The 15,442-nt window shown below is 36.8% G+C and overlaps 1 protein-coding gene across 2 annotated transcripts in view; it reads right to left on the bottom strand.

The window, feature by feature from the left end:
* Positions 1 to 15,442, bottom strand: part of DPP10 (dipeptidyl peptidase like 10) — a 747,248-nt gene that overhangs the window by 451,335 nt on the left and 280,471 nt on the right. The gene's annotated exons all lie outside the window — the stretch shown is intronic.

Genomic DNA, 15,442 nt, shown 5'->3' with positions numbered 1-15,442 from the left:
ATAGAAGGAAGGTATAGGAGGATGAAAGGTTAAAAAGCGGTCTGATCAACAAAAAGCCCCTGAGGAGAGTCATAAAAAATGAATTAACACCTAGAAGTAGCCAAAAAGAAGTAGGCTGTCTCACAGAGAGAAAGTCATGTGAACAAAGGTTTGACCCTGCTTTTTCAAGTAGAGGCAACTACCCTTCTTCCTCCCTGCACACTCTTTGGACATATTTCATGTTTGTTTTGTCATATCCTTCTCTTAAAGGATATCCTGGATATTCATTTCAAATAAGTGATATCTGCACATATCTGGAAAAGAGAATAAGAAACCTGCTTTACAGTGCATTGTTGATGCCTTTAGTCACTAAGTTGTGTCCTACTCTTTGCGACCCTACCGACTATAGCCCACCAGGCTCCTCAGTTCATGGGATTTCCCAGGCAAGAATACAGGAGTGGGTTGCCATTTTCTTCTCCAGGGGGTCTTTCCAACTCAGGGATCAAACCTGTGTCTCCTGCTTGGCAGGTGGATTTTCTACCATTGAGCCACCTGGGAAGCACTTTACAATGTATTAGCATGTTAGTATATGAATATGAAAGTCATTGAGTTATGTCCGACTCTTTACAGTCCATGGACTGTAGCCTGCCAGGCTCCTCTCTCCATGGAATTCTCAGGCGAGAATACTGGAGTAGGTAGCCATTCCCTTCTCCAGGGGATCTTCCCAATTCAGGGATTGAACCCAGGTCTCCCACACTGCAGGTGGATTCTTTACCATCTCAGGGGCCAGGGATTTATTTCAGCACAAAACTATACTACTAATAATAATGAAATCATAATACAATAATAACAGTTAACCTTAAATCAAATGCTTCTTCTTTACTGACCACTCTGCCAAGCGTGTATGCATGCGCTCATACACACATACACACACACAATCTTGTTAGATTGTCTCAGCAACCCTTTTAAAAAGTATTATTTTTAGCCTAACAATACTGAAGGAGCAGCTAAAGATCTGAAAGTTTAAGCACCATGCCAGCACACAGTTAATCACAGGATAGTGGCAGGAATTCAAACTTAGGCCCATCGACTGTCAAAGGCTGAGCTCTTAAGCTCTCTGCCACCCTGCTGTAGAAATAGACTGCGATCTGAAATCAAATTGATGTTCTTGATTCTGAATAAGACAGTGCCCCAAATATTTCAGATTATACTTGCAGAGTATATGTGTGCTAAAATGCTTCAGTCATGTCCAACTCTTTGCGACCCTATGGACTGTAGCCTGCCAGGCCCCTCTGTCCATTCTCCAGGCAAGAATACTGGATGGGGTTGCCATGCCCTCCTCTTGGGGATCTTCCCAACCCAGGGATCGAACCCACATCTATCGCATCTCGGATATTTCTGAAAAGTGCCTTAATATTAATTAATTAATCCACCATTTCTGGGGTAAATTGAGCAGAAAACTGTGACCGGATTATTAAAGAAGAAAGTGAGTCACAGTATATAAATGTTATTTATCTAAAGATATCTAAAATGACTGTTAGAGACAGGCTATGATTCATGTAACCAAAAACTTACAAAATCTTATAAGGTAAAAATTTGAATTTGGATAGAAGCATGTTAGTCATGAGAGATGAATGGTACATGAAGGACAAATCTTTATTAAAGTTAGTGAGAAGCTCACTTAGATAACTTCATCTTTGAAAAATCAGTCCTCATATTAAAGGGAATAAAGAAATAAATGGAGTTAATAAAAGAAATAGGAGCAAAATATCGAATGTATTCATTTTCTGAGGCCCTGTAGATACACCTAATGTGAAGGACAACCATACGTTAGCCTGATAATCTGTTTTTAAAGTGAATCAAGGGTATATGAAAAAGTTAGTAAATGTAGACCTTAGCTAGATAAAAATTTTTGCTACACATAAAAACACAGTATCATGCTATTGGAAGTAATGATATAGAAATAAAAAATTTATTTATTTTATTTATAGATGTGCTTTTGCATATATATATTTCAACATACACGCAAACAGCGAGGTTAATTCTACCTATATAGAAAATCATTAAAATTATAGAAATCAATGAAAATATCTATTGGTTTTCAGTTGGCTATAAATGTATAGAAAACCTAAAGGTCAACCCATAATATCAATTGTATTAATACATACCAATGCTATAACATAAAAATGGATAACATATTACTTTCATAGACCTTGAAATATTTTTAAAAATTGTACATTAGGAAGGATACAATATATCAACTAATAAAAAGAAATAAGTAACTAAGTATTAGTCGCTCAGTCGTGTCCGACTCTTTGCAACCCCATGGACTGCAGCCCACCAGGCTCCTCTGTCCATTAGATTTTCCAGGCAAGGATACTGGAGTGGGTTGCCATTTCCTTCTCCAGGGGATCTTCCCAACCCAGGGATCAAACCCAGGTCTCCTGCATTGCAGGCAGATTCTTTACCGACTGAGCTACAAGGGAAACCCAAAAAGAAATACATGTACAGAATTCTCGAATCATGACGGTTAATTTCACAATAAGGTGAAATCTTAAGCACCAGAACAAACCTGGCCTCTAATCCCTAGCACTTAAGACAAAACTGAGAAATCCTTTGTTTATGGGGTCAGGAAAAGATTCTGCTTTGTCTGGTTTATATGACAAGCCACAACTGGACTTGTCACAATATCCAGAAATATGGGGTATGCTGTCAACCTGGGCCATAACTATTTGCAGGATTTTTCAACCTTGACACCGCTAATATTTTTGACTGTAAAACCATTTGTTGTGGGAGGGCTGTACTGTGCACAATAAGATGTTTAGCAGTATTTGTGGCTTCTCCAACCGGAAGACATAATATGCCATCTCTGGGTCTCTGAAATGGTCTCTAGACATTGTTCAACGTCCACTAAGGGGCACAATTGCCCCCTGTTGATAAGTACTGGCAAAAAGATACACACAAACAGACACGTTCACTTGTATAGGCCTTTTAAACAAAGACCTCTCAAACGTAATTCAAATTATTTCAAACATACAAAATTGAACTCATCAGCCAATCATTTGGTCTATTCGTCAAGAATTCTCTAGCCTAACAGAAAGGAATGGTCCTCCACATGGGCAAATCTAATCCTCTCATGTCACAGATGAGAAAACTAAGACCCATATTGGAGGTGAAAGTTAAAGTCCCCCAGACAGACTGCAGCAAAACCAGCAGACCAACTCTTTCTATATTTACATATATCTTTCTTGTTGGAAATGAAGTATTTAATTTCAGGCATTATTTCCTAGAAGAAACTGCCTCTCCTTCCCTTCAGATTTTAGCAAAGTCTGTAACAGCTTAAATAAAAGAGCAATGAACTGATGAGGGCTGCCATGGAGCTGAACATTCCAGCTAACATAATTAAGTGTACTTGTCTGTAGACTTGACATTGGCCGAGGAAAGGCAACTGATAGGTAACAATGAATTTCAGAGTAGAAAACTGAGTAAGAAAAAATGATCTGAAATCCCTTTTTTGGTTAAGAGTTCCTTGTCTGCTTCTCTGTTTAGAGCATGTGTAATTTATACAGCTTTGATTATTGTGCTTACTGACACAGATTTTTTCCCAGATAAAGTAGGTAGGCTTTCTGTTCACCTTTGAAAACAGCTTATTTGCCTTATTAACAATAATTCTTCCATTATTCTAATCAAATTCCAAATCCAACTTTATAGACATCCTGCAGTAATGGAGATTTAGAATGCTAGTGTTCAAAATGTAGTTCACATGAATATTTAGGGAGACACAAGTGCCCACTTGTCCTATTTTTACATTCAAATCTCGAAAAAGTATAGAGAAAATGCTGGGGTGGAGAGCTGATACCCAGTGCATGCACATTTGTGCAGGTTGGGTCACAGATAAGGGAAAGTGAGCTGGTTAGACTACCAAAGTGTTAGAGACCAGAAGTGAGTATTGTTAGCACAATGGTGAAGTCAAGACCCGTGGAAGAGTAAGGAATGTCCTGTGATTTTTCTTTATCATATTTAGAATCTCAGTCCTAAAGCTATAAAGAGCCATTTGCTTTTTGTGATTCTTACTGACAGAACACTGGCATTAGGTAGATATATTTTGGTAAGCACCATCTCTACATAACTTCAGAATCAAACTTCATTTTTGCAGTCCATTTGTACTTTGTTACCTAATCTAGATCCTGACCTACTAATATAGGGAAATTTTTGTTGACACTCTGATTCCATGATGTGTTCATAGGCACTGACTCTATTATAGGCACTGACTCTATTATATTCCCTGATCCTGGGTCCTTTACTCCTTATTGCCTTAAACCACACCTAGATGCATGTATTTGCTTCTTTCTCTTTGACCTAATGAGATTCATAGATTTGTTCTCTAAGCTCCTAAAAGTCTATCATGCTTAGCTTGATCCCTTAGATTTCTGGTCAGAACAGACTACCTAATATTTATTACAGCATCCCTAGATTCTTCTTCTTTTGCAAGATATTAGTTCATGAAGAATTAGTGTGTTGGTATAAATAATAGCTTTGTATCTCTACTTTGATATCATCTGATTTTCATTCTCTTAAAGAGCTAGTATCCTATCTGTTTAACCAACCTAGTATAACGTGCCTGGCAGAGTTTGCATGCAGATTGGATCCTAATAAATGAGGAGGGAAATTTATGCCACCTTACTTCAGTAAGTTTTCAGAGTAACTGCCCTCTCTAAGGAAAAGAATGAATAAAAAAAAAGTGTTCCCATTTAAGTCCTACTTGTCAAATACTACGAACGCAGGAGTTGAGTGAGTGGTAAAACACAGAGCAATTTGCTCATCTGCCATTTCAAGGATCTTGGCATTGTGCTGTCTTTATTAAACTATATATGAAAAGAATACCATTCTTGAAAAGGGATTGCCCGAGGCTTTTCGTTAGAAAATTCAATAGAAAACAAAAACCTGGGATTATCAATTTAGCTGTTTCTTCATATATGCTGTAAAAGGAGTACCATTTACTAATTTCTTTCCCTAGAATATATTAATTTTTCTTCGTTACTGTTGTTGTGTTATTTGGAATATCCTACTTCTGGTAAACAGCTGAATTCAACAAGTACTTGAAACTTTTGATTGGCAAAGAGTAAAAATCTATGAAGAGAAAGCACAATGCTACTATTTTTGTTCTTCCAGTGTTAAATAATCTCATTTTACTCTGTGCTACATTAAGAAACAAAAACATTATGCTTTGTTTTAGGTGTGTGTTTCATAATGTTTCACAATGATTCATGTTAGTTTCATATCACTCATTAACTAAATAAGAAAAAAAAAAAAAACTGAGCACAGATCTGGAAACATTTTAGAAATCTTAGAACCTCTAGTTTAGTAACTTTTCCAATATTTGAGCCCTGGTCTTGTAACAATTCAGTCAAAGTGAACTAGCAAACATCACTTTTTGAAACAATTAATGTCACCAGTGAGCAGATACACTATTTTAGACAATCTTTTCTTAGGTCAAACCCAAATCTACTGCCTTCTAACCTCCAACTTCAGGTCCTGGTTTATTAATTCATTTCATTTATTTCCCCCCTTTGCATTTTCCTTCTAAGTATTTGAAAATAGATATCACACAGTTCTTGTGCCCTCTCCCTATTTTTTGAAAGACCTTCCCAACAGAACATCCTTCAAACCTTTGTCTCAGATACACTCTCTTTCCCTTCCAGTCACACACTCCTCTGAACCTGGCCTAGGCTGTTTATATACATATTCAAAAAATGAAAAAAGGTTAACACAGTACCAATGGGCATGTCTTCTTCACTAGAGTAGAGTGTGATAATCATGACTCATTCAAGATTCTAAATGTCTGTTAATAAATGTCTGCTCCTTTATCATCCATACACTGTTAATGCCCTCAGCCTAATTGTTTGTTTGCTTTTCTTAGGAGAAGGTTATGTATTAAGACAAAGTGGACCACGCAAAGGTGCCAGACAAGATCTGATGCTGGGAGAGTGGGCAGTCTCTTACTTAATGTGTATTCTAATTGTAAAATATGCACAAGTTTTTAAAGTCCTGGAGACACTACAGATACTGTGTCTGAGAAGTGTCAGTTGGCTTTTATTATTATGCACATAAAACAAATCTTTCTTTTGAACTATTCTTCTATGCCAGACAGCATGGAACCACATTATTATACATTATGCTATGCATTTTTAGATCACATTACTACTCTAGCTTATGATCACATCCTATTTTACCATTTATTTCCTCCAAACACTATATTTATGTTAGTTTGTTAAATTTTACATATCTTATAAAGCTCAAGTTGTTGGTTCTTGTTTTTTTTTCAAATAAAGTGAGGGGTATATAATAAATATAATTCCATTTTAAATACAATAATAGCCCCTAAGCAAGAATAGCATATGCACATGTTTTTCTTATGTAACATATTTCAAAAGTAATATAAGGAGTTTGGAGGGAAAAAACCTTAAATATATAAAGAAAAAATTTCCTCCTTTATTCATTATAATTGTATTCACAAAAATAACCACAGTTAAAGTTTAACATGTATCACCTTAATTTATTTTCCATGCATCTTTTCTTTCTTTTTTCTATACATTCATTAATCATTTATACCTTTCTCTTTAGTTCTCCTACCTATCAGGTAGTCATCTATCTCTAAAAAAAATGGGTTGAACTATATCTCATCTATTATATACATGTAGTTCACTTTTTTAAAAGCAGAAAAATATTCTAAGAAACTATTTAAAATTTTAGCCACTTTCTTATCTGTAGAACTTTAGTTTTGCTTCATTGTTATAAATAATGTAAGAAATATCATTTTGAAAATTCCTAGGAGAGGTATTGCTAGGTAAAACTTGCATGTTAAAATTGTGTTAGAAACTACAATATTAGGTCATCCACTCTCCTCAAAAAAAGTGAAAGTCATACTTTTACAAAGAGTATCCAATCGTATTTTTAGTATACACACTCTGCTACGGATATCCATGATCTCTCTATTGGATTCTAAATCAGCCTTAAACTGCTCCACTTTCTTGAAAATTTTGTATCACTTCAAATCATATGGATGAAATACTTACGTCCCTCTCATGTTTAGCGTTCAGCCTAGTCAAAGTCTCCCAGGAAAAAATGTGGCCTGTAGCAAGCCACTGGTGATAAAAGTATCCCCCGCCTCGTTCACCACCATCCTTTTCTTTCCAACACTTTAGGAAAAATAAAACTAACTACAATGCAAGGCAGAGAAACTTTAGTTTTAGGCAACAGTATTTTATGAGGCAAGAATAAATAATCTTGAGCAAATGATGTAGTTTCCACAGAAGTTTTAGCAGAGAAGGAATGATGACAGTATAAATCAGCTACCACCAATTCATTTTCATCATTAAAATACATTTTTGAATCTCTAATATATATACATATGTATTATTAGATATTATATATTCTTTTGGACTATTTTAAATTTTATTATATTTATTATTTTGTTATTTTAAAACACATCCTACTGGAAAAAAAACAATATGTCATATTGAAGCAAAGGTAATAAAGTGACAAGAAAGGAATAATTTGAAGAAAGACTTCCAGGAGACAAAACAATAGATTTTTTTGAAACTTATTGAGGAATAAATGACAAATATAAATGTGCATTTTTAAACTGTATGATGTGATGATTTGATATGTAAATATACTATGGAATGATTACTAAGAACATTACAATTAAAACATCCATTGACTTACATAGTTAACTCTTCTTCTGTGTGGCAAAAAGCTTAAGATCTTCTCTCAGCAGCTTTCAAGTATATAATACCATGCTATTAACTACAGTCACTATGCTGTGTATTGTATCCTCTGAACTTATTTTTCTTATAACTGAAAATTTATATCCTTTAATCTGTTTTTGTGTTAACTGCTCAGTCGTGTCTGGCTCTTTGTAACCCCGTGGACTGTACAGCCCATTAGGCTCCTCTGTCCATGGGATTCTCCAGGCAGGAATACTGGAGTGGGTTGCCATTCCTTTCTCCAGGGGATCTTCCTGACCCAGGGATTGAACCCAGGTCTCCTGCATTGCAGGCAGATTCTTTACCATCTGAGCTACCAGAGAAGCCCCTACCGTTTGATCTATTTCACCCATTTTACCCCTTTCCCCAGCCTCTGGCAATCACAATATTGTCTTTTGTTCCTTTGAAATTGCCTTTTAAAAAAAACAACACATATAAATAATACCATAAAATATATGTTTTTATCTGTCTGGCTAATTTCACTTAGCATAATGCCTTCCAGTTTCATACATGAGAGAGTTTTCTTCCTCAACGGTATTTCATTGTGTGTCTGTGTGTGTGAATGCGGTCTACAGGGGGTTCTAAATAGATCATGTCATCTACAAATGGAAATAATTTTACTTCTTTTTGATCTGGATTCCTTTTTTTCCTTTTTCTTGACTAATTGCTGTGGGCAGAACTCCCAGTACTTGGTGGAATAGAAATGGCATGAGTGGGCATCTTGCCTTGTTCCTGATATTAGAGGAAGGCTATTAACTTTTCACCACTGAGCATTACATTAGCTGTGGGTTTGTCATGTATGGTCTTTATTGTGCTGAAGAACACTGCTTCTACCAAATCTGTTGAGAGTTTTATTGTGAAAAGATGTTTAATTTTACCAACTGCTTTTTCTGCATCTATTGAAATGATCTATGATATTTGCCCTTTATCTGGTTAATGTGGTGTACCACAATAAATGACTTTTATATATTGACACATCCTTGCATTCTAGGGATGAATCTCATTTGATTACACTGTATGATCCTCTCAATGTATTCTTGAATGGTATTCTAGTATTTTGTTGAGAATTTTACATCTATGTTCATAAGGGATATTGGCTTGTAATGTTCCTGTCTTATAACATCCTTGTCTGGTTTCAGTATCAGGATGATGAAATAGTCTCCTTTATAATTTATAATTTTATTAATTTGAGTCATCTCTCTTTTTTCTTAGGCTAGTAAAGTCTTCTGATTGAGTTTTCACATTTTTTCCCTATTTGGGTACTCTGAATATGTCATTTTACTCTCTCCTAGACTGAAAGGTTTCTACTGAGAAATCAATAAAATAATCTTAACAGAATCCCCTTCTGTGTGATCAGCCATTTATTTTTGTGCTTTCAAATTTCTTAGTCTTAGATGGTTGACAGCGTGGTTATAATATGTTTTGGTTAAGTTCTTTTTGGATGAATCAGTTTGATTAAGTTCTCTTTCAGGACATGTCTCTCCCTGATCTGGTAAGTTTTCAAACATTATTTCTTTAAAGAAGTTTTCTGACCCTTTCTGTCTCTCTTCTCCTTAATATTCCCATAATGTGAGTATTTTCTGTCTGATGGTGTCCCACAATTCACATAGGCTTTCCTCACTGTTTTTCATCCTAATATTTTTTTCTCCTCTAACTGGATAACATCAAGGTATCTGTCTTCAAGTTCACAGATTCTCTTCTGCCTCTTTAAGTTTATTGTTGAAACTCTTTATTGTATTTTTAACTTAATTCATTAAATTATTCAGCTCTAGAATTTGTTTCCTTATTTTTAATATAATTTATCACTCTTTTCTTAACTTTTTTTTCCATATATTGTTTTTCAAAGTTCACTGAGCTATCTCCATTCTCTTAAATTTCACTGATATTCCTTAAAATAATCACTTTGAGTTTTTGCTTGTTTTTTTTTTTTTTTTCAGGTAAATCACAGATCACCATTTCTTTGGAGTTTGTTAGTAGAAAATGATCACATCCCTTTTGTGGTGTCATGTTTCCTTGTTTTATCACATTTCTAATGATTTTGCATGGATATCTGTATATTTGAAGGAGTCATCTCATTCAGCCTTTTCAGACTGGCTTCAGTGTGGACAGGCTTTTCCTGAAAGTGGTTGGAAGGATCCCATCTGGGAAGGATGCAATGTCTTTATTTCCCGGGAGCACACCACACATAGTAGTCATGCATCTTCATCAGTTGGGGTCAACATCAGTGCAGACCACAGCTCTAGGATGACAGTATACACTGGTGGCTTGGGCTTAGGGTAGACGGTACAAAGCAGCACAGCCAGATATGGTGAGTCAAAGTCCCCATTGTGGTCCCAGAGGGCAGTGACAGAACAGCAGTAGCATGTCCCCTGCAAGGGCCTAGTAAAGCCGTGTGTTGGGACCCAGAGATCCTGCTGCTAGAACTAGAAAATCAGCCAGGTGGATCTTCACAATAATCTGCGTCCTGGACTTGGGGAAGCAGGGGTGTCAGAGCAGTATGGCTGCCCCAATATGGATAGGACAAAGCCACAACCTGGAACCTGGCAGAGGCATAGAGCAGTGGCAGCTCTGGCCCCACATAGGGCCAAGCACCGTGGCAACCCAACCCTAAAGAGCTCGGCATTTGGGCACCTGGGGGCAGGTCTTACTGCAGAGACAACTCTGGTCCAGGGCCTGTGGGAGACCTCAGTAGCACACGCTGCAATCATCCACACTGGTTTGCTGGGGTTCTCCTGCTCTCCTTTTTCCCATTGCATGGGGTGAAATTCCTCCAAGAGTCTCTCTCCTGGCACCAAGATGCTCTGGCCTGGAGGATGCTGTTGTTTAGCCGCTCAGTCGTGTCCAACTCTTTTGCGACCTCATGGACTGCAGCCCATCAGGCTCATCTGTCCATGGAATTTTCTGAGCAAGTGGGTTGCCATTTCCTTCTCCAGGGGATCTTTCTGAGCCAGGGATTGAATCTGTGTCTCTGCATCGCCTTCATTATAGGTAGATTCTTTACCACTGAGCCACCCTCATGGAGGATGGGGTGATGTAGATAAACTGCTTCTTATTCATCTCTTTGCCATCATCCTCATATCTGAGATCACAGGGTGTTTGTTGCTACTCTGTTGTAGTCTAGAGTTTCCCTGAGTTACTTTCATCAGTTTCAAGTTGTTTATTTTTTGTTGTTTTTGTGGGAGATACAAGCTTTGGGATCTCCTACTGTTCCATTTTATTTGTTAAAGATTAATTCATATGAGTTTAATATAATACGTAACAATGTTAAGCAAATATAACAGGCAATATATAAAGTTTCCTTGTAGGTGAACATAGTTATCAAATAATAAAGCAATCATTCTTCCCAAATATCGTTTGTTAATTAGTCTCAGCATTTCCAGAAGGCACTGCCACTTAGTTGCACAGCTGTAACATTACAGCACTTCTCTCAGTAAATGTTCCTAACAATAATATAAGTTACGATGACCGATGCCTAAGCTAAAATTTGCTGTAAGTAACACTGCTGCTGCTGCTGCTAAGTCGCTTCAGTCGTGTCCGACTCTGTGCGACCCCATAGACGGCAGCCCACCAGGCTCCCCTGTCCCTGGGATTCTCCAGGCAAGAACACGGGAGTGGGTTGCCATTTCCTTCTCCAATGCATGAAAGTGAAAAGGAAAAGTGAAGCCGCTCAGTCAGGTCCGACTCTTCGCGACCCCATGGACTGCAGCCTACCAGGCTCCTCTGTCCATGGGATTTTCCAGGCAAGAGTACTGGAGTGGGTTGCTATTGCCTTCTCCGTAAGTAACACTAGAACATCCTTTTTCTCTTGCAGTTTTCTCTTCTACTATTCTAGGTGAAATGATTATTTTCCTTTCAATTCTTTTCTTCTGAGGAAACTTTCCACAGACAAGGGGAGCTATGTATACAAACAAAACATCCATATTAAAAAAACAGAAAAAAATAGCAAAAAACAAAAAAACAACTTTGTTTTTTTTTACATGATATTATATAAAAAAACGACATGTGTCATTTGACTTTTTAATTAATATTTTTAAAACTCATAATTTTTATGATGTTTGCTCAAAATAATAGTTTTATATATCCATAAGAAAACATACCCTAGAGTTTCTCTTTCTGAATAGTGTTGCCATTCTAGCCATATTTTACTATCAAGTGCTTCATACATGGTCAGTCTGAGTTGAAATATTCTATAAGCACAAATTACAACACATTTTTAAAGGAATCTAAAATATATCATTAATAATTCTTATATTGGTAACATGATGTAAATGCTTAAATTTATATTGGATTGAGTAGCATCCTTTATTAAAATTAACTTTACCTTTTTTTTTTTTTTTTAATTCAGTTGTGCTACTAGACAATTTGGGGCTTCCCTGGTGGCTCACCAGGAAAGAATCTGCCTGCCAGCACAGGAGATACAGGTTTGATCCCTGGGTCAGGAAGATCCCCTGGAGAAGGAAATGGCACCCTACTCCAGTATTCTTGCCTGGGAAATTGCCATGGAAACAGGAGCCTAGCAGGCTACAGTTCATGGGATCACAACAGAGTCAAACATGACTTAGCAACTAAACAACAACTAGACAATTTAAACTTCTTGTTTGAATTTGTATCTCCTGTTATAGCTCAGCTGAATAGCAATATTCTAGGGAGAGCTCAGTTAGGATATTTTCAGCACTGTGGCCACACATAGATGGGAAATGGTATTTCCAGGAATATAATTATCTCTCTCAATGCTAAATAATTAAAAAGTTTTCACATGTATAAATGAATCTGAGCAAATGGTCCCAACAGTGAGAATGTCATAGGGACATGAACACATTTTTACAGTTTTAATTCATTCTCCTTAACTGAACTACACCATTATCAGAATTGAGAGCACTAGAAATTATTTATTCTATTATCAACCCAAGTTTACATAGCATTAAAAATGAAAGTTAAGTATATGAATTGCGATTATTTACTAAAAATCTTTCAAGAAGCAGAAGATATTAAGAGGTGGCAAGAATACACAGTAGAACTATACAAAAAAATCTTCAGGACCCAGATAAACATGATGGTGTGATCACTCACCTAGAACCAGACATCCTGAAATCCAAAGTCAAGTGGGCCTTAGGAAGCATCACTATGAACAAAGCTAATGGAGGTGATGGAATTCCAGCTGAGCTATTTCAAATCCTAAAAGATGATGTTGTGAAAGTGCCACACTCAGTATGCTTGCAAATTTGGAAAACTCAGCAGTGGCCACAAGAATGGAAAAGTTCAGTTTTAATTCTAGTCTCAAAGAAAGGCAATGGCAAAGAGTGGTCAAACAACAGCACAATTGCACTCATCTCACATGCTAGCAGATTAATGCTCAAAATCCCCCAAGTTAGGATTCAACAGTATGTGAAACAAAAACTTCCAGATATTCAAATTGGATTCAGAAAAGGCAGAGGAACCAGAGATCAAATTGCCAACATCTGCTGGATCATAGAAAAAGCAAGAGAGTTCCAGAAAAACATCCATTTCTGCTTTATTGACTACACCAAAACCGTTGACTGTGTGGATCATAACAAACTCTGGAAAATTCTTAAAGAGATGGGAATACCAGACCACCTGACCTGCCTCCTGAGAAATATGCGTGCAGTTCAAGAAGCAACAGTTAGAACAGGGCATGGAACAACAGACTGGTTCCAAAATGGGAAAGGAGTATGTCAAGGCTGTATACTGTCACCCTGCTTATTTAAATTTTTTGCGGAGTACATCATGAGAAATGCAGGGCTGAATGAAGCAGAAGCTGGAACCAAGATTGCCAGGAGAAAAATCAATAACCTCAGATATGCAGATGACTCCACCCCTTATGGCAGAAAGCAAAGAGGAACTAAAGAGCCTCTTGATGAAGGTGAAAGAGGAGAGTGAAAAAGCTGGCTTAAACTTAACATTCAAAAAACCAAGATCATGGCATCTGGTTCCATCACTTCATGGCAAATAGATGGGGAAACAATGGAAACAGTGACAAATTTTATTTTCTTGGACTCCAAAATCACTGAAGATGGTGACTGCAGCCATGAAATTAAAAGACGCTTTCTCCTTGGAATAAAAGCTATGACCAACCTAGACAGCATATTAAAAAGGAGAGATATTACGTTGCTGACAAAGGTCCGTCTAGTCAAAGCTATGGTTTTTCCAGCAGTCATGTATGGATGTGAGAGTTGGACTATAAAGAAAGCTGAGCACCAAAGAATTGATGCTTTTGAACTGTGGTCTTGGAGAAGATTCTTGAGAGTTCCTTGGACTGCAAGGAGATCCAACCAGTCCATCCTAAAGGAAATCAGTCCTGAATATTCATTGAAAGGACTGATGCTGAAGCTGAAACTCCAATACTTTGGCCACCTGATGCAAAGAACTGACTCATTTGAAAAGACCATGATGCTGGGAAAGATTGAAGGTGGGAGAAGAAGGGGACGACAGAGGATGAAATGGTTGGAAGGCATCACTGACTCGATAGGCATGAGTTTGAACAAGCTCTGGGAGTTGGTGATGGACAGGGAAGCCTGGCATGCTGCAGTCCACGAGGTCACAAAGAGTTGGACATGACTGAGTGACTGAACTTAATTAACTGGCCAAAAATATTTCAAGTTAATATATAGGGATATATATATCCCATATATATATATATATATATATATATATATATATATATGATATATAAGGAAATAATGAAAATCAGAAAATTAAGATCCATAGGGAGTATAACTTTCATCATCTGCAATTTCAATCTTCCAGCAAGTTTTGCTTATCTAAAGTAACTAATTTTGCCATTTGCTTAGCAGAATAATGCACATACTTATCACAAAAAAATATACCATTGGCATAGTCACAGAGATTTCTTAACTAAACCATCAGGCTAAGAAAATCCCCTAAAATGAAATAACTTTCTCAAATACCCCTGTTAGAAATAAATAATACCAAAATGTATTCATTAGGAAGAAAAAAGAAATGACTCAAACTTGAGTACCCTATGATGCCTCTACTATCAAATATCGATATAGCAACTCATAATATTTAAGGAAGTTTTCTTTCTGCCTCTCAAATGAATGATCCTTCAAAGGACTGGTCTCATCTCAAAGTAACACAACTCATTATATAACTTTGCATTAACAATTTTCTCCCTCAAATCCAGTTGATTTTGCTAAGGAATCTCCCATAGAGTCTCACAACAGAGCAGTCACTTCTCATGTGTTCCAGGAATAAAACCTAGTGAACTGAAGAACCTATTTATATCATCTAATCTATACACGGTTTTAGAGGGAGAGGATTATAAAGTTGTTTATAGTTGGAAGGGAATTTTGAAATAGAAAGCAGCCCTTGAACTTGACATCCTTACAGTTTAATAGGTTTAATAATTGTAAATGTATATATAATTTAGTACCTTATGGAATTACCACCTATATTATTCACTATTATTCACTAAGTCTAATTGAATGAGATTAATAAAAATAAGCTGATGTTGCTGAAGATGATTTTCAGGTTTGACATTCTAAAAATATATATATAGGTATAAAGCTATTAATGATAATACCATGGTAGTGTTAGCTGCTCAGTCTTGTCTCACTCTTTGCAACCCCATCAACTGTAGCCCACCAGGCTCCTCTGTCCATTGAATTCTCCAGGCAAGAATATTGGAGTGGGTTGCCATTTCCTTCTCCAGAGGA

Source organism: Giraffa tippelskirchi, chromosome 3, assembly GCF_054371585.1.
Source record: "Giraffa tippelskirchi isolate mGirTip1 chromosome 3, T2T-mGirTip1v1.2.pri, whole genome shotgun sequence".
NCBI lineage: Eukaryota > Metazoa > Chordata > Mammalia > Artiodactyla > Giraffidae > Giraffa > Giraffa tippelskirchi.
Note: the sequence above shows the minus strand (reverse complement) of the source record. Positions and strands in the feature narration are given on the sequence as shown.